At 41.9% G+C, this 12,438-nt stretch overlaps 1 protein-coding gene across 2 annotated transcripts in view; it reads left to right on the top strand.

Annotated features, from left to right (window-relative positions):
- The window catches only part of PRICKLE2 (prickle planar cell polarity protein 2), a 325,226-nt gene that overhangs the window by 62,094 nt on the left and 250,694 nt on the right, over positions 1 to 12,438 (top strand). The gene's annotated exons all lie outside the window — the stretch shown is intronic.

Here is a 12,438-nt window from a genome sequence, read left to right on the forward strand (position 1 = left end):
TGGGCATCCTTCATCACAGTCAATTTTCAGGTATTTTTATTACCTTAGAAGAAACCCCCACACCCCTTAGCCATCATCTTCCAAGTTCCCCTCTATGTGAGTCTCTGGCAACCAGTAATCTACTTTTTATTTGTATGAATTTGCCTATTCTGGATATTTTGTGTATTTTTTAAAAAAATGGTTAGCTTCTGGGGCACCTGGTTGGTTCAGTCAGTGGAGTGAGCTACTCTTGATCTCAGGGTTGTGAGTTCGAGCCCCACATAGGCTGTGGAGATTAATTGGAAATAAAAAATCTTTTAAAAAAATTATTAACTATTTATAGCAAAATGTATTATTTTCCTATTGAAATACAAAGTTTCCTATTAAAGTAAATATATTAAAATGAAATACTAGTGGGGCACCTTAGTAGCTGAGCATCTGTCTTTGGCTCAAATTGTGATCCTGGGGTTTGGGGATCGAGTCCTGCAAACTCGGTCTATGTTTCTGCTTTTCTCTGTGTGTCTCTCAAGAATAAATAAAAATGGGCAGCCCTGGTGGTGGAGCGGTTTAGCACGTTGGGTTCCCTGCATGGAGCCTGCTTTTCCCTCTGCCTGTGTCTCTGCCTCTCTCTCTCGCTCCGTATCTCTCATGAGTAAATAAAATAAAATCTTAAAAAAAAAATCAGATGTTTAAAAAAAAGAATAAAAATATAAAAATAAAAAAAATAGTAAGATAAAATAAGTGGTATGTACATAAAAGGTAAATATTGCTGCAGTGATCAGTGATGGGCTGTAGGTAGGGTAGGTATCCTCACAGTAGAATGCCTGTGGCCACCGTTTGAGAAAAGGTGGATGATCAATGTCTGTGGTCTACATTGATCAAGAGAAATAATATGTCTTTGGACTAGAACACTAGAATGCTCAGGGAGAGTAAGCACCTTCTAGGCCCACACATCCACATCGTCAAAGAGCACTGTCCACTCAAGAGTCGTGTGACCTTGTACATCAGTGCCTCAGTTTGCCAATTTAGCCTGGAGGGGACAAGACCCATCTCATGGGGTCATAGTGAGGACTAAATGACTGACTCATAGAAAGCATTTAGAACATTGCCTGACACAATTCGCTGCTAGCAGATTTCAGTTATCGCCAAGAGGGAGCTCTGACTCCTCCCTACCCCCACTTTATGCCACCCCACTTTGATCACTTCTTTGTGGCCTTGTCTTGTTTCTGCCCCTGCTGCTGCTTTGCCTTCCCAAAGCAGACAGCTTTGCCAGAAGAATACCCTACCCCTAATAGCCAGACAAAGCTTTCTGTAGTTGAGGATTGAGGGTATTTGAGTAGCTGTGTTAGAAACATCCCAGCTAGCTTTCAAGTCAGAAACATATTGCCCTTAACCAAGTTTACAAAACCACAGGTTACCTCTTTATGTTTTTGCAAATTGCATCAAGTCAAACACTGAAAGCCAAACTCCATGGGGGCTGAGTGCCTTTGTTATCAGTTTAGCAAGTAACCCTTGGACATGTACATGTTTCCATACCCTAACATTTGGAATGTATCAGCAGACCAGAAACACGATAAATGATTTTTAAAAAAACATTATACAAGTAAATTGGGATTTTAAAAATGCATTTTTAACATGTTTTTCTTCAGTTGGATCAACCATATGTTAAAGTAAGCTTCACCTATGGCAACAGTTTTCATCTGTGGCTTATTATAGCTTAATAAAAGAGTGTGTGGGTGGTGAGCCCAACCTCCTGCAGAGCTGCTAGAAAGTCGGAACTAAAGGGCTTTTGTCTTTTTGCCTTGTTGATTGAAAATGGTTTGATTTTTGCCAAGCTTATGGATGGGTGAGTCCAGATCACCATTACTGCAGGACTTAAGCTAGACTCTGTAGATGTCCAAAGAGAAGATCTCATTAGGGCAGAAGCCACGAGCAGAAGAACCCAGGACTGAGAATGCCTGGGTTCTGATCCCAAGTGTCCCCCATTTAACAGCTATGTGAAAATTATAATTTATTAATTCCTCCAACCTTAGGTTGCTTAATCTGAAAAATAGAACAGATGACATTTACCTTGCATGATCATGCTGGGTCAAATGGAATATCGCATGTGAAGTTCTTTGCATGATGCTTGGCATGGAGCTAATTTGCCTGCCATCATTGCTATTATAATTGTTTTCCTTCTCTCATTTCTGGAGAATTTGACTCCTTCGGGCCTGTCTGGAATGCCGTCTGATGTCTGGTCTAATTGCATTTAATTTCCACACTGGGCTCCTCTCTGTTTCTTGAACATACCCGTTTTGTTCCTGCATCAGAGCTTTGCATTCACTGCCCACCTACCCTGCCTGCCCTTTCACCAGCTCTCCACATGGTAGCTCCTTACTAACCCTCAGGCCTCTCCTTCAGATCTGCACCTCCACTCACATGCGGTTTCATCTTATTGTGTTTCTTGCCTTCATTGCCCTTGCCTCACCTGAAGCTGTCCTGTTCATTGGTCTGTTTCCTTGTCTGTTGTCTGTCTCCCCCGCTAGCCTGTAGGCTCCAAGAAGGCACTGTCTGGCTGAGGTCTGATGGCCCCCTCCTAGCTCAGTGCCTGGCATGTAAAAGGCACTCCTTAAATATCTGTTAAATTTCAGCATACAACGTGGAGCTCACATACAAGGTTTCATAAGTAGTGGGACGTGAAGCTTTAAAATAAGCCTTATACTAGAAGGGCTACCATGGTTTTACAAGCCTTGTGTTCTGAATTTATCTCTCCCCCAACTGTCTCCTTGATCCAACCTGATGTCGTTAGGAGGAAGGGATATAGGGTGATAACAATAATTGATACAGGGAAATAGGACTGGTTTAAAGGCCACGAGAGGATATAATATTCATGCCACAATATAGGCAGCCAAATTTCACCTGTGGTAAAATGCAGGCATATGCATGGACTGTGTTACTTCCTTTTTTTGCCAGTTAGTAGATGTTTCATGGAAACAATTGGAAGGATCATAATGAAAATTTTGTGGTGCTTGTATGACATGGTCCTGAAGGGAGGAAGAATATCCTTCTGGGGCATCCATGTCAGTAGATCCTTGCTGTTCTGTTTCTAGTGTACTTAGGTCCCTGGAAATAGCATTAAAGAAGTAAGCTTTAATATATTTATTATAATATATTAATAATATGTTACAAGTATATTATTGCTTACTATAATAAATGCCATGGAGGAAAATATGGTTTCTAATAAGAAAATAATTGTTGCAGCAAACCTACTTTCTATTGGATGATCAAAATGAATGAATCCCTAAGAAAAGATGAATATCATTTCTTATAATTTGGTGTGAAAAATAGATACTCTGATGTCTTCACACCAGAATCCTTTTCCTTGTACTACTGGCACAAGGCAGAAGGAACATCAGTGATTCTTCAAGCACCCAGCTGATTTCTGTCTTTTTCAGGCAGGTAGTGTGTGCTAGATCCTCTCCTTGCTCCAGCATTCCTTCCCTCTCTGCATCCCTCCCCACCTGAGAGAAAGGAGTACCATGTGGTCCAGAGCTACACAAGGACCTTGGACTTGCTGGGTGGCCACCTGCTGTGGTACATTGATGAGAAACAAAATCCTCTTGGAAAGGAGTGAGGACAGTGGTGACCTCTGGGTCACGTCCTTGGCAGAGCATGTGCTTGTCTGCAGTGTTGCAGAAGCCTCTGGAACAGATCCTCAGTGCTGTTTGGAGTAGTACAGGAAGATAGATGTTTTGGCAAGTGGCCCCTCTCCACCTGTTCACCAACCCAGCCAGGGCCACCTTACACTTCAGAAGTGGGAGCGCAACACCTGGAGCATACATTCTGGCCATGTCTTCCGAAAGACCCAGTGTGCATATTTGTTTATTGATGTTTATTTCTTTAAATCTCTTCCTGTTTCAAAGGTTTCGATTGATTTAAGGACTGTGTGCCATCATCTGGATTAAACACTGTACATGGACCTTATCACAGTGCTAAGAGAGGGGCCTGATTTTGGGGTGCAGTTCTTTTTTTTTAGATGGGGAAATTAAGGCTGCGAGAAATTCTGTTTACTTAGGTTAGCATCTGTAGGAATCACACAGCCCTTTCTCTTAACCACTGTGCTCTCTCTCCTCACAAATCACACATGCTCATCATGAATACTTAGATGATAGAGATAAGAGAAATAAAAATTAAAACTAAACCTGTGAGTCATTCATAGGGTCTACTATTTAGCCCCTCATAAGTTTATTAACCACTGTTAAATTTTTACTTTTTAAATTCTGTGGGCATGTGTATTTGTGTGTGTCTGTTTATGTAAAATATCCAATGCCAATGCATGTACCTTTATATAAATATGTGATTATAGTTTGACACTTTAAGAAAAAAGCAACTAATAACTTCCCCTATCAATTATAGCTACATGTTATTTAAAAATACTGTGATATCCTATGCTTGTAACGTCTAGTATAATATGCTGTACCATGACTTATTTTACCAAATCCCTATTATTGGACTCTCCATGGTCCCTCCCTCCCAGATGACAATAATAAGCCTACTGTGGTCCAGTCTTCCACTATTCCAAACTTCTGCTATGGATGTTTTTATACATAAGTCTTTTTGAATTTGTTATTTCTGTAGGATAATTCCTGGGGTGGTATCCAAGCCCTGCCACAAAAGATAATTCGGGATAATGACTATAGGCAATCAGACTTTGCAATAATATAGTGCTCTGATTATTTAATCTGCCTCTCTGTTTCCTGGTTGAGTAAATTCTGGTTGACTAGTTGCTTGCAGCTAGCAAGGAGCAATGCAGTAGGGTAGAGAGAGGCTGAAGCTTGGTGTTATGATGTGATAAGTTCAGTAATAGAAATATGCTTAGTATATAGGACAGAGAAAAGTTGCACCTGCCTAACTCTACCTGGCACTGGATGGATGGATAGGGCAGAGGATGAACAGCTTAGATTTACAAAGTGGAATGTAGTAGGTAGAATAGCCAGTGATGGAGCCAGAAAAATAGCCAGGAGCTATATCAAAGAGGGCTTAATATATATTACTGAGAATGTTTCGACCACCCTCTGGATTTGATACAGATGTGATGACTGAAGACCTTGGAAAGGCCCTAAGGGTAGCTGATTTGCATTGTAGAAGATTCCTGCTGCCTGGGGGATGGAGGACAGCTGTGTGGAGACAAGGTTGGAGACAGAGATGTTGGAAGGAGGGTACAGTTTTCTGGGTGAGAGGTCATGAGGTCTAGAGGCATGAAGAAGTCAAGAAGGGCGGATGGCGGGGCTAGACTGGAGACTGTAGATCAGTGGCCTCCACTTGGATATGGAGTTAACTTTACAGGAATATCTGACCCCTGAAATTCTATCCAAAACTGTGCAAAGATGGAAGAACAGCTCTCTTTCTAAATATTATCCCCACCCTTCCCACCAGTATACATCCCTCCCTAGCTTGAGTGTTCAAGTCATATTTGTGACAATTATAAAATTTTGTATACTGACACTTGCCCCATCCAAGTTTTAAAAACCCTTTCCATTTGATTCCTTTACTGCCTGGCTAAGAAATATGAAATGATTTTTTTCACTTATTTCAGGAGTCAAAAGCAAACATGAGTTTGATCCTATAAATTCATAGATCTGCTTTATATCTACCAAAGAAAGAGAACCAAGTTTAATAAGCAACACAATTTTATATTCAAATGAAAAAAATATATATACAAATATTAAGAATATTTAGACTGCTAAGCCTTAAATGTTGGGTATAAACAAACTTTAGTGTTGTACCTGTTTGTTCTGGCTGAGTTATTAGATTTTCCAAAGGATCCTCATATGTGAGTGATCTTATTAGTGATAAAAGTCTTCTAAAACTGGATGATAGTGATGGTGTAGAACTTGATAAACTTACTAAAAATCATCCATTTGTGTACTTAAAATAGATGAGTTTTGTGATAGATGAACTATACCTCAATGAACTTTATAAAGGGGAGAGATCCAAAGTCCAAAGAAGATAAAAGCCACTGTATTACATGTGTTGAATTAAGATGTGTTGGTTAATTCAATGTGTCGACTTGACTAGGCTTTGGTGCCCAGTTTTTTTTTTTTTTTTTTAAGATTTCTTTCTTTCTTTATTCATGATAGAGAGAGGGCGTGGGGGGGGGGCAGAGACACAGGAGGAGAGAGAAGCAGGCTCCATGCCTGGAGCCCAACACAGAACTCCAGGATCGCACCCTGGGCCAAAGGCAGGCGCTAAACCACTGAGCCACCCAGGGATCCCTGGTGCCCAGTTGTTTTGTCAAAGACTGTCAAAATGTTGCTGTGAAGCATTTTTTTTCAGATGTGGTTGGTGTTTAGTCAGTTGACTTTAAGTAAAACAGGTTGCCCTCTGTAACGTGGGTGGGCCTTTTCTAGTCAATTAAAGGTCTTAAGAGAAAAAGCCTGAGGTGCCCCCAGGAAAGAAGGGATTTGGCTTCCAGACTGCAACATAGAAACCCTGCATGCATATATCTAGACTGCTGGCCTGCTCTATAGATTTCAGACTCAAGACAGCAGTATTGACTCACCTGAATTTTTAGTCTGCTGAACTGCCCTGTGCATTTCAGATTTGCCAGCCCCTACAACTGTGTGAGCTGGTTCCTTAAAATATCTCTCTCTTTCCTTCTCTCTCTCCATTTATATATACACACACGCACACAACCGTACATTATGTATATCCTCCTGGTCCTTTCTCTGAACAACTCTGACTGATACAAGAGGAAAAATGAAATATTTTGGTTGCTTTAATTTTTGAAGTCCTTGTCACTCTGAAAGGTAACTTCTGATCTGCTGTTCATATTCCAGCCTGGTATGCCATGGGCCTGGCATTCTGGCATATCTTGGGGCAAGTTAGGCAGAGCTCTGAGGGTCCTAGGTCTGCTCCATGCAAAGTTAGATGTCAGCTCCAGTACAGTATGGGTGGATGGACAGGCCATGTAGACGGGCTTGTAATAGTGGTCTGAGAGAGGTTGCTCCTTTTGTAAACAAGAACCCAAATGAATCACAGAGAAGATGGCCCCTGTGTGACTGTGGCTCTCAGAAACCTAGCTACCCCTCCACCATGCCCCCCCACCCCAGCCTTCAATCCAAAGTGTGTGTTTCAAAAGAAGGCACACCAATTTGATCAGCTACAACTCTGAGTTTTGTTAAGGGTTGGCCAGAAACTATGTGAAAATGGAAGCCAGTTCCCAGCTCTGGGTTCTCATCCCTCTACATATCATGACTCAGTGTGGGTCCCTCTCGCAGCTTCACAAAAGGGGAGCTAACGGTTGCTTTCTCTGGTTTCTGTTTCTGCCATGGCATGTGGGGATGGAGGAGGGAATTCCAGGCAGACATTTCTGGGGAAACTTGAAAGAGTGGAGGCTTCTTACATAGAATTCACTGGACCTTAGGTTCACATTGGATATGTTAGTGATCTAGTTTTTATTGAATACCTACTATGTGCCAGGAATTATGTTGGGCTTTTGGGCTGCTGTTGGCCCAAGGTCTTCCTTCCTGAAAGAACTTCCTTCCTTCCTGAAGTAGTCTTCCTTCCTGAAGGAACAAAGGAAAAGAATATATCCTCAGTGGGAAAACTGTGTTCTATTCTAACACAAAGAAAGGACAAAGACTGTTGCCTACTTACCTTGTTCCCTCATCTACAAAACCCTTCTCATCACAGAACTGTGGCAAGGAATAGATGAAACAATGACTGTAAAAAGAATTTGTAAGGAGTTACTGTGTGCCCAGCACGAAGAGTCATGTCGTCTTTTAACAGTGCAAGAAATGCCTCCTGGTCTTAGGGAAATTGCATTCAAAGGAGGGAGATAGACCTCAATAAAGCTGGGTGTGTACTGTTTTGTGTGAGTGTGTGTGTGTGTGTGTGTGTGTGTCCAGAGCCCAATGTGTTGAAGAGATGTTGTCATCAAAGAAAGACATTTTGACAATTTTTTGTAGGTAATATAAAAAAAAATGCATCCTTTTCTCAGATGTCATAAAGTGATACATGAACACAATCCTTTAAAAAAAAACGATATTCTGCATCCATCTACTTTTCTCTCACATTTTTGGTTCCCCTCCATCTTTGTCATCCAGACTTACCCAGAAATTCCTCAGAAAACACTCTCCCCCAGCCCTCCTCCTCACAGCTCTTCAATTTCTCCTTTTCCACCCCCACTTTCTCTCAATTCAGCTTCACAGAGGCCTAATCTAGTGCCCTAGTGAATGCAAACCCCCCTTGGCCTACACGACCACAGATGGGGTGCAAGGTAGGCATAAGGTGGAGATAAAGAAAGCAGATTGGCAAAGCCAGAACTTTTTAAAACATTTTAGTTATTGATTTGAGAAAGAAAGAGAACACACAAGCCAAAGGAGAAGGGCAGGGAGAGAGAGAAGTAGACTTCCCATTGAGCAGGGAGCCCGACATGGGGCTCCATCCTGGGACCCCAAGATCATGACTTGAGCCAAAGGCACATGCTTAACCAGCAGAGCCACCCAGGTGGCAAAGCCAGAACTCCTGTCAGTAGTGCGGGGGCAGGGAGCAGAGTCTGGAATCACGTGTCCATCAATATTTGCCTGGTCACATGTACCTAATGCTATGGCCTTTCTCAGGGAGTCCACACAAAAGGCCACTAACTCTGCCTGGAGAAGCCACAGGAGGTCTCTGAATTGGGCTGGAGAGGAGGAGTACAGTGGTGTTGGGGTGGCATCAAGGAGCAGCATGCTGTGAATTCTGTGAGCTTGGTTAGTCAGGCAGGATGAAGAAGATGGAAGACAGATAAGGCTGGACAGGATCTTTGGGGGCCGTGTATGGTGCGAGCTAGCTCTGCACAGGTGATCTCCATCCCCTTGGTCAGGATGCCTCCTCACACTTGCCGGTTGGTTTGCAGATGATCCACCCTGTGACCACAAGGCAGGTGGGTGAGGTTTTTGTGGCTAGCCTTAGGCAACCATCTCTGGCCCCTGAAAAACTGCAGGGGAAGTGTTCAACATTTTCTCCATGGTGTCTCCCTCAGATTGCTTGGGTGACAGAAACCTAAGTTACTAACTGATGCAAAAATGTTGACACAAGTAACTAAGCAATCAGGAGAGGTGGTGGGGGCGGGGGACAGGAGGTTGGGTGTAGTGAGTGCCTGGCTTTCGGCTTGGGCACTGATGGTGTTTTTATTTCAGTCAGTCTGTCTGTCTCTCCTTGTGTTCTCTTGTCCAGACAGATCCTCTGCCGATGATGGCAGAAGGACCCAGGCAGCCCTAGGCTGACATGCTATTAACATAATGCTCCAGGGAAAGAGAACTTTCCCTTCCAGTTACCCCTGTAGGAGTTGCCACATTGACTGTCCTTGTACATTCCCATCCCTGAACTCTGGCTGCGAGGATGGACTATGCTGATCAGCCAGTCCTGGCTCATTTGCTCTAGGGTAGAAGCTGCCTGGTGTGCTCAGACCTATGAACTGAGAATGAGGGAAGCGTGCCTCCCCCTGGAGGATGACCAGGGTGCCACTAACCAGACCTAGGAACGGATCAAGGTTAAAACAGCAGATGCCTACAACATACATATTCTTTTCCATCTTAGATCTTGGAAGCACTGAGAAAATGGCCTACCCTAGAGGTAATGAACATAGCTATTGTTAGGGCTTTTTATGGAGGGAAGGGGTGGGATGACTTCAGGGAATGTATGTGCAGCAGGAAAAAAAGATTTGAAACGAAGCCCAGCTTCTTATGGGTTTTTTAGTATCTTGTTTGCTGAGGCGAATTAAGCAAGAAGAGAACTTGATTGCGTCTGATTGCTTGTAAAAGTGTTCAAAAGGCATTTTATCACGCTGTTTAGATGGGTAAACGGCTAGGAGGTGAGCGCCACCCTCCAAAGTAATCAACAGAATGTGAAGGCCTTCCTTCATATTGCATTTATTTACGATTTTGAAAGTGCAGCCTGTGTTCATTGCTTGAACTTGGGAGGAGTTGTGTTAACTCAGGACAGATGGTGCTTAATACTGACCACACATGAAGACTGGTGGCCCCAGGCTCCAAGTTCAGGCAGAAGGCAAAACAGATTTGCTTCCATATGGGATGAGTATCATTACATACTAGGACACTGTGGTTTGGGAGTGAAACTGCAGAATTGTCTTGACTAGGTATGTATTGTTAATCCGCTAATTTCAATAACCATTTTATTTGTATTAAAGCAGGGTTTTACCATTTACCTAATGCTTTCAGGCACATCTCTTGTCTTTATCCTAATAATCATCATGTGCAATAAAGTTTGTTCATCTCCGTTTTTACAGATGACAAGTGCCTGACTCATTATCACAAAGCTATGTTGTCTTGCCAGCAGTTGAGCATTTGTATCCATACCTTTGCAAATCCAGGACTGTTCCAATGGTTCCATCATTACTTGTCTAGCAGTCCTCCTCAGTTATGAAAGTGCTGGATTTCTTTATGTGCCCATCAATGCAAGCATCAGAATTAAACTGCTCTCTACCCAGTAATCTTCATCAGCATCCTTGGCCTTATTTGTTAATCTCCGAAGTATATGGACATGATAGCCCATTCAGGGAGGGAAGATGATATTAACATTACTGTGAATAATTATTTTTAAACAACTGAACTAGTCTTTAAAAACTTGTTATTTTGAAATATTTTAGAAGTACAGAGAATTGGAAAACTACTGCAGAGAGTTCTTGCACACCTTTCTTGCAGGTTCTTATAAGGTTCATATCTTCCAAAATTACTATGTAATCATCAGAACCAGGAAATTGTGTCATCCACACAATATTACTATCTAAATTACAGACTTTATTTAAAAGTCGGGAGCTTTCCTTCTGATGTCCTTTTTTCCTGATCGTGGATCCTCTCTAGGACCTCACATTACACTTAGCGGTCATGTGCTTTATAGTTTTCTACTCCAGCCTTTGACATTGCTCGGTCTTTGTCCTCGTGACTTTGACACATTGGAATAGAACTGGTCATTTATTTTGTGGAGCGTTCTTCTATTTTGATTTGTCTGATATTTTGTATGATCAGATTGAAGTGTGCCTTTTTGACAAGAAGACCACAAACAGATGTTGGGCTCCTCTCAGTTCATTGTATCAGGGGCTACGTGATCTCAATGTGTTTTGGTATCAGAAATACCAATCTTTTTTTTTAAGATCTTATTTATTTATTTTTGGGGGGGTTAGGAACAGAGAGGAAGGGAGAAGAAGAGGGAAAGAACCCCAGGCAGACTCCTTGCTCAGCGCCAAGCCCAATGCGAGCTCGATCTCACAACCCTGAGATCACAACCTGAGCCGAAACCAAGAATCAGATTCTTAACTGACTGAGCCACCCAGGTGCCCCAGAAATGCCAATCTTGACACCTTGTTTAAGGTACTGTTTGCCAGATTTCTCTTATATCAAGCTATTATTTTTCCCTTTGTAATCAATGGGGAAACATTTTTGAGATTTACAAATATCCTGTTTCAGCATACATTTTGCCCACCATTTTTGCCTCCGTTAATGTTTTTTGTTAGCAACATTTATTACTGTGGCATTCACCTAATGAGTTTGACTGAAATTTCATAAATTTTCCCTTAGTGCTCTTACTCAGATGTCACATCACGTGATGACATGCCATGGTAGTACTCTATATTTTTATGTTTTCTTTTCCTTTGTCTCTTCACATTGATGCGTATTTTTACTCAAAATAATAGTTTGCGGGCAACTTTTAAAATACTTTTTTAAAAAAGAAACACAAAAAAAGTGTTTTTGGAAGCATATTATTGACTTAAAGAATTGCCAGGAGGCTAGAGAATTGAGCATGGAACTCTAAGATCATGCAGGAGGATGCATGGAAAAGACAATATTCTGCTTTCTGTTGCCCACTGGAGACAAAAATCCAACCTCGTCCATCCCACTTGATGCTATATCACAAGGATTTCTACATGTTTCCAGTGTTCCCAGTTATCATTCTTTAATACCTGTGTAAGATCCCCCATACTACCGTTGGGTGTTTAGGTTGTTCCAAGTTTCCTGGGGGATGAATTCATAAATATCTTCTTGCTCAGTGTTTCTGAAACTTGGCTGCACATTAGAATAACCTATGGAATTTTAAGAAACATGGTTCCCTGGGTTCTACCCCCAGAGATTCTGACATAACAGGTGTGGCTATGGACTGGGCATGGGGAGTTTTTAAAGGTCTCCAAAGATTCTAGTGTGTATCAAAGGTTGAGAACCATTATTATAGAAGCCTCTTTGCCTGTATGGTGTGTTTCTTATACATGAATAATTCATATATTCACTAGTTCCTATTGACCACAGAAACTTGTGCTGTTTTCTCTTCACTAGACGAAAACAACACAAACGTTCACACCTAGAGGCATTCACACACGAGGGTGGCCTAAGATTGCTTTATGATATTACCATTTCCTGATTATACAAATAGGACAAGGTGTATGGCTTTCTGTACCTTTGGGGTTTTTTTCTTTAAAGA

This window comes from Nyctereutes procyonoides, unplaced genomic scaffold (genome assembly GCF_905146905.1).
Source record: "Nyctereutes procyonoides isolate TBG_1078 unplaced genomic scaffold, NYPRO_anot_genome, whole genome shotgun sequence".
Lineage (NCBI taxonomy): Eukaryota > Metazoa > Chordata > Mammalia > Carnivora > Canidae > Nyctereutes > Nyctereutes procyonoides.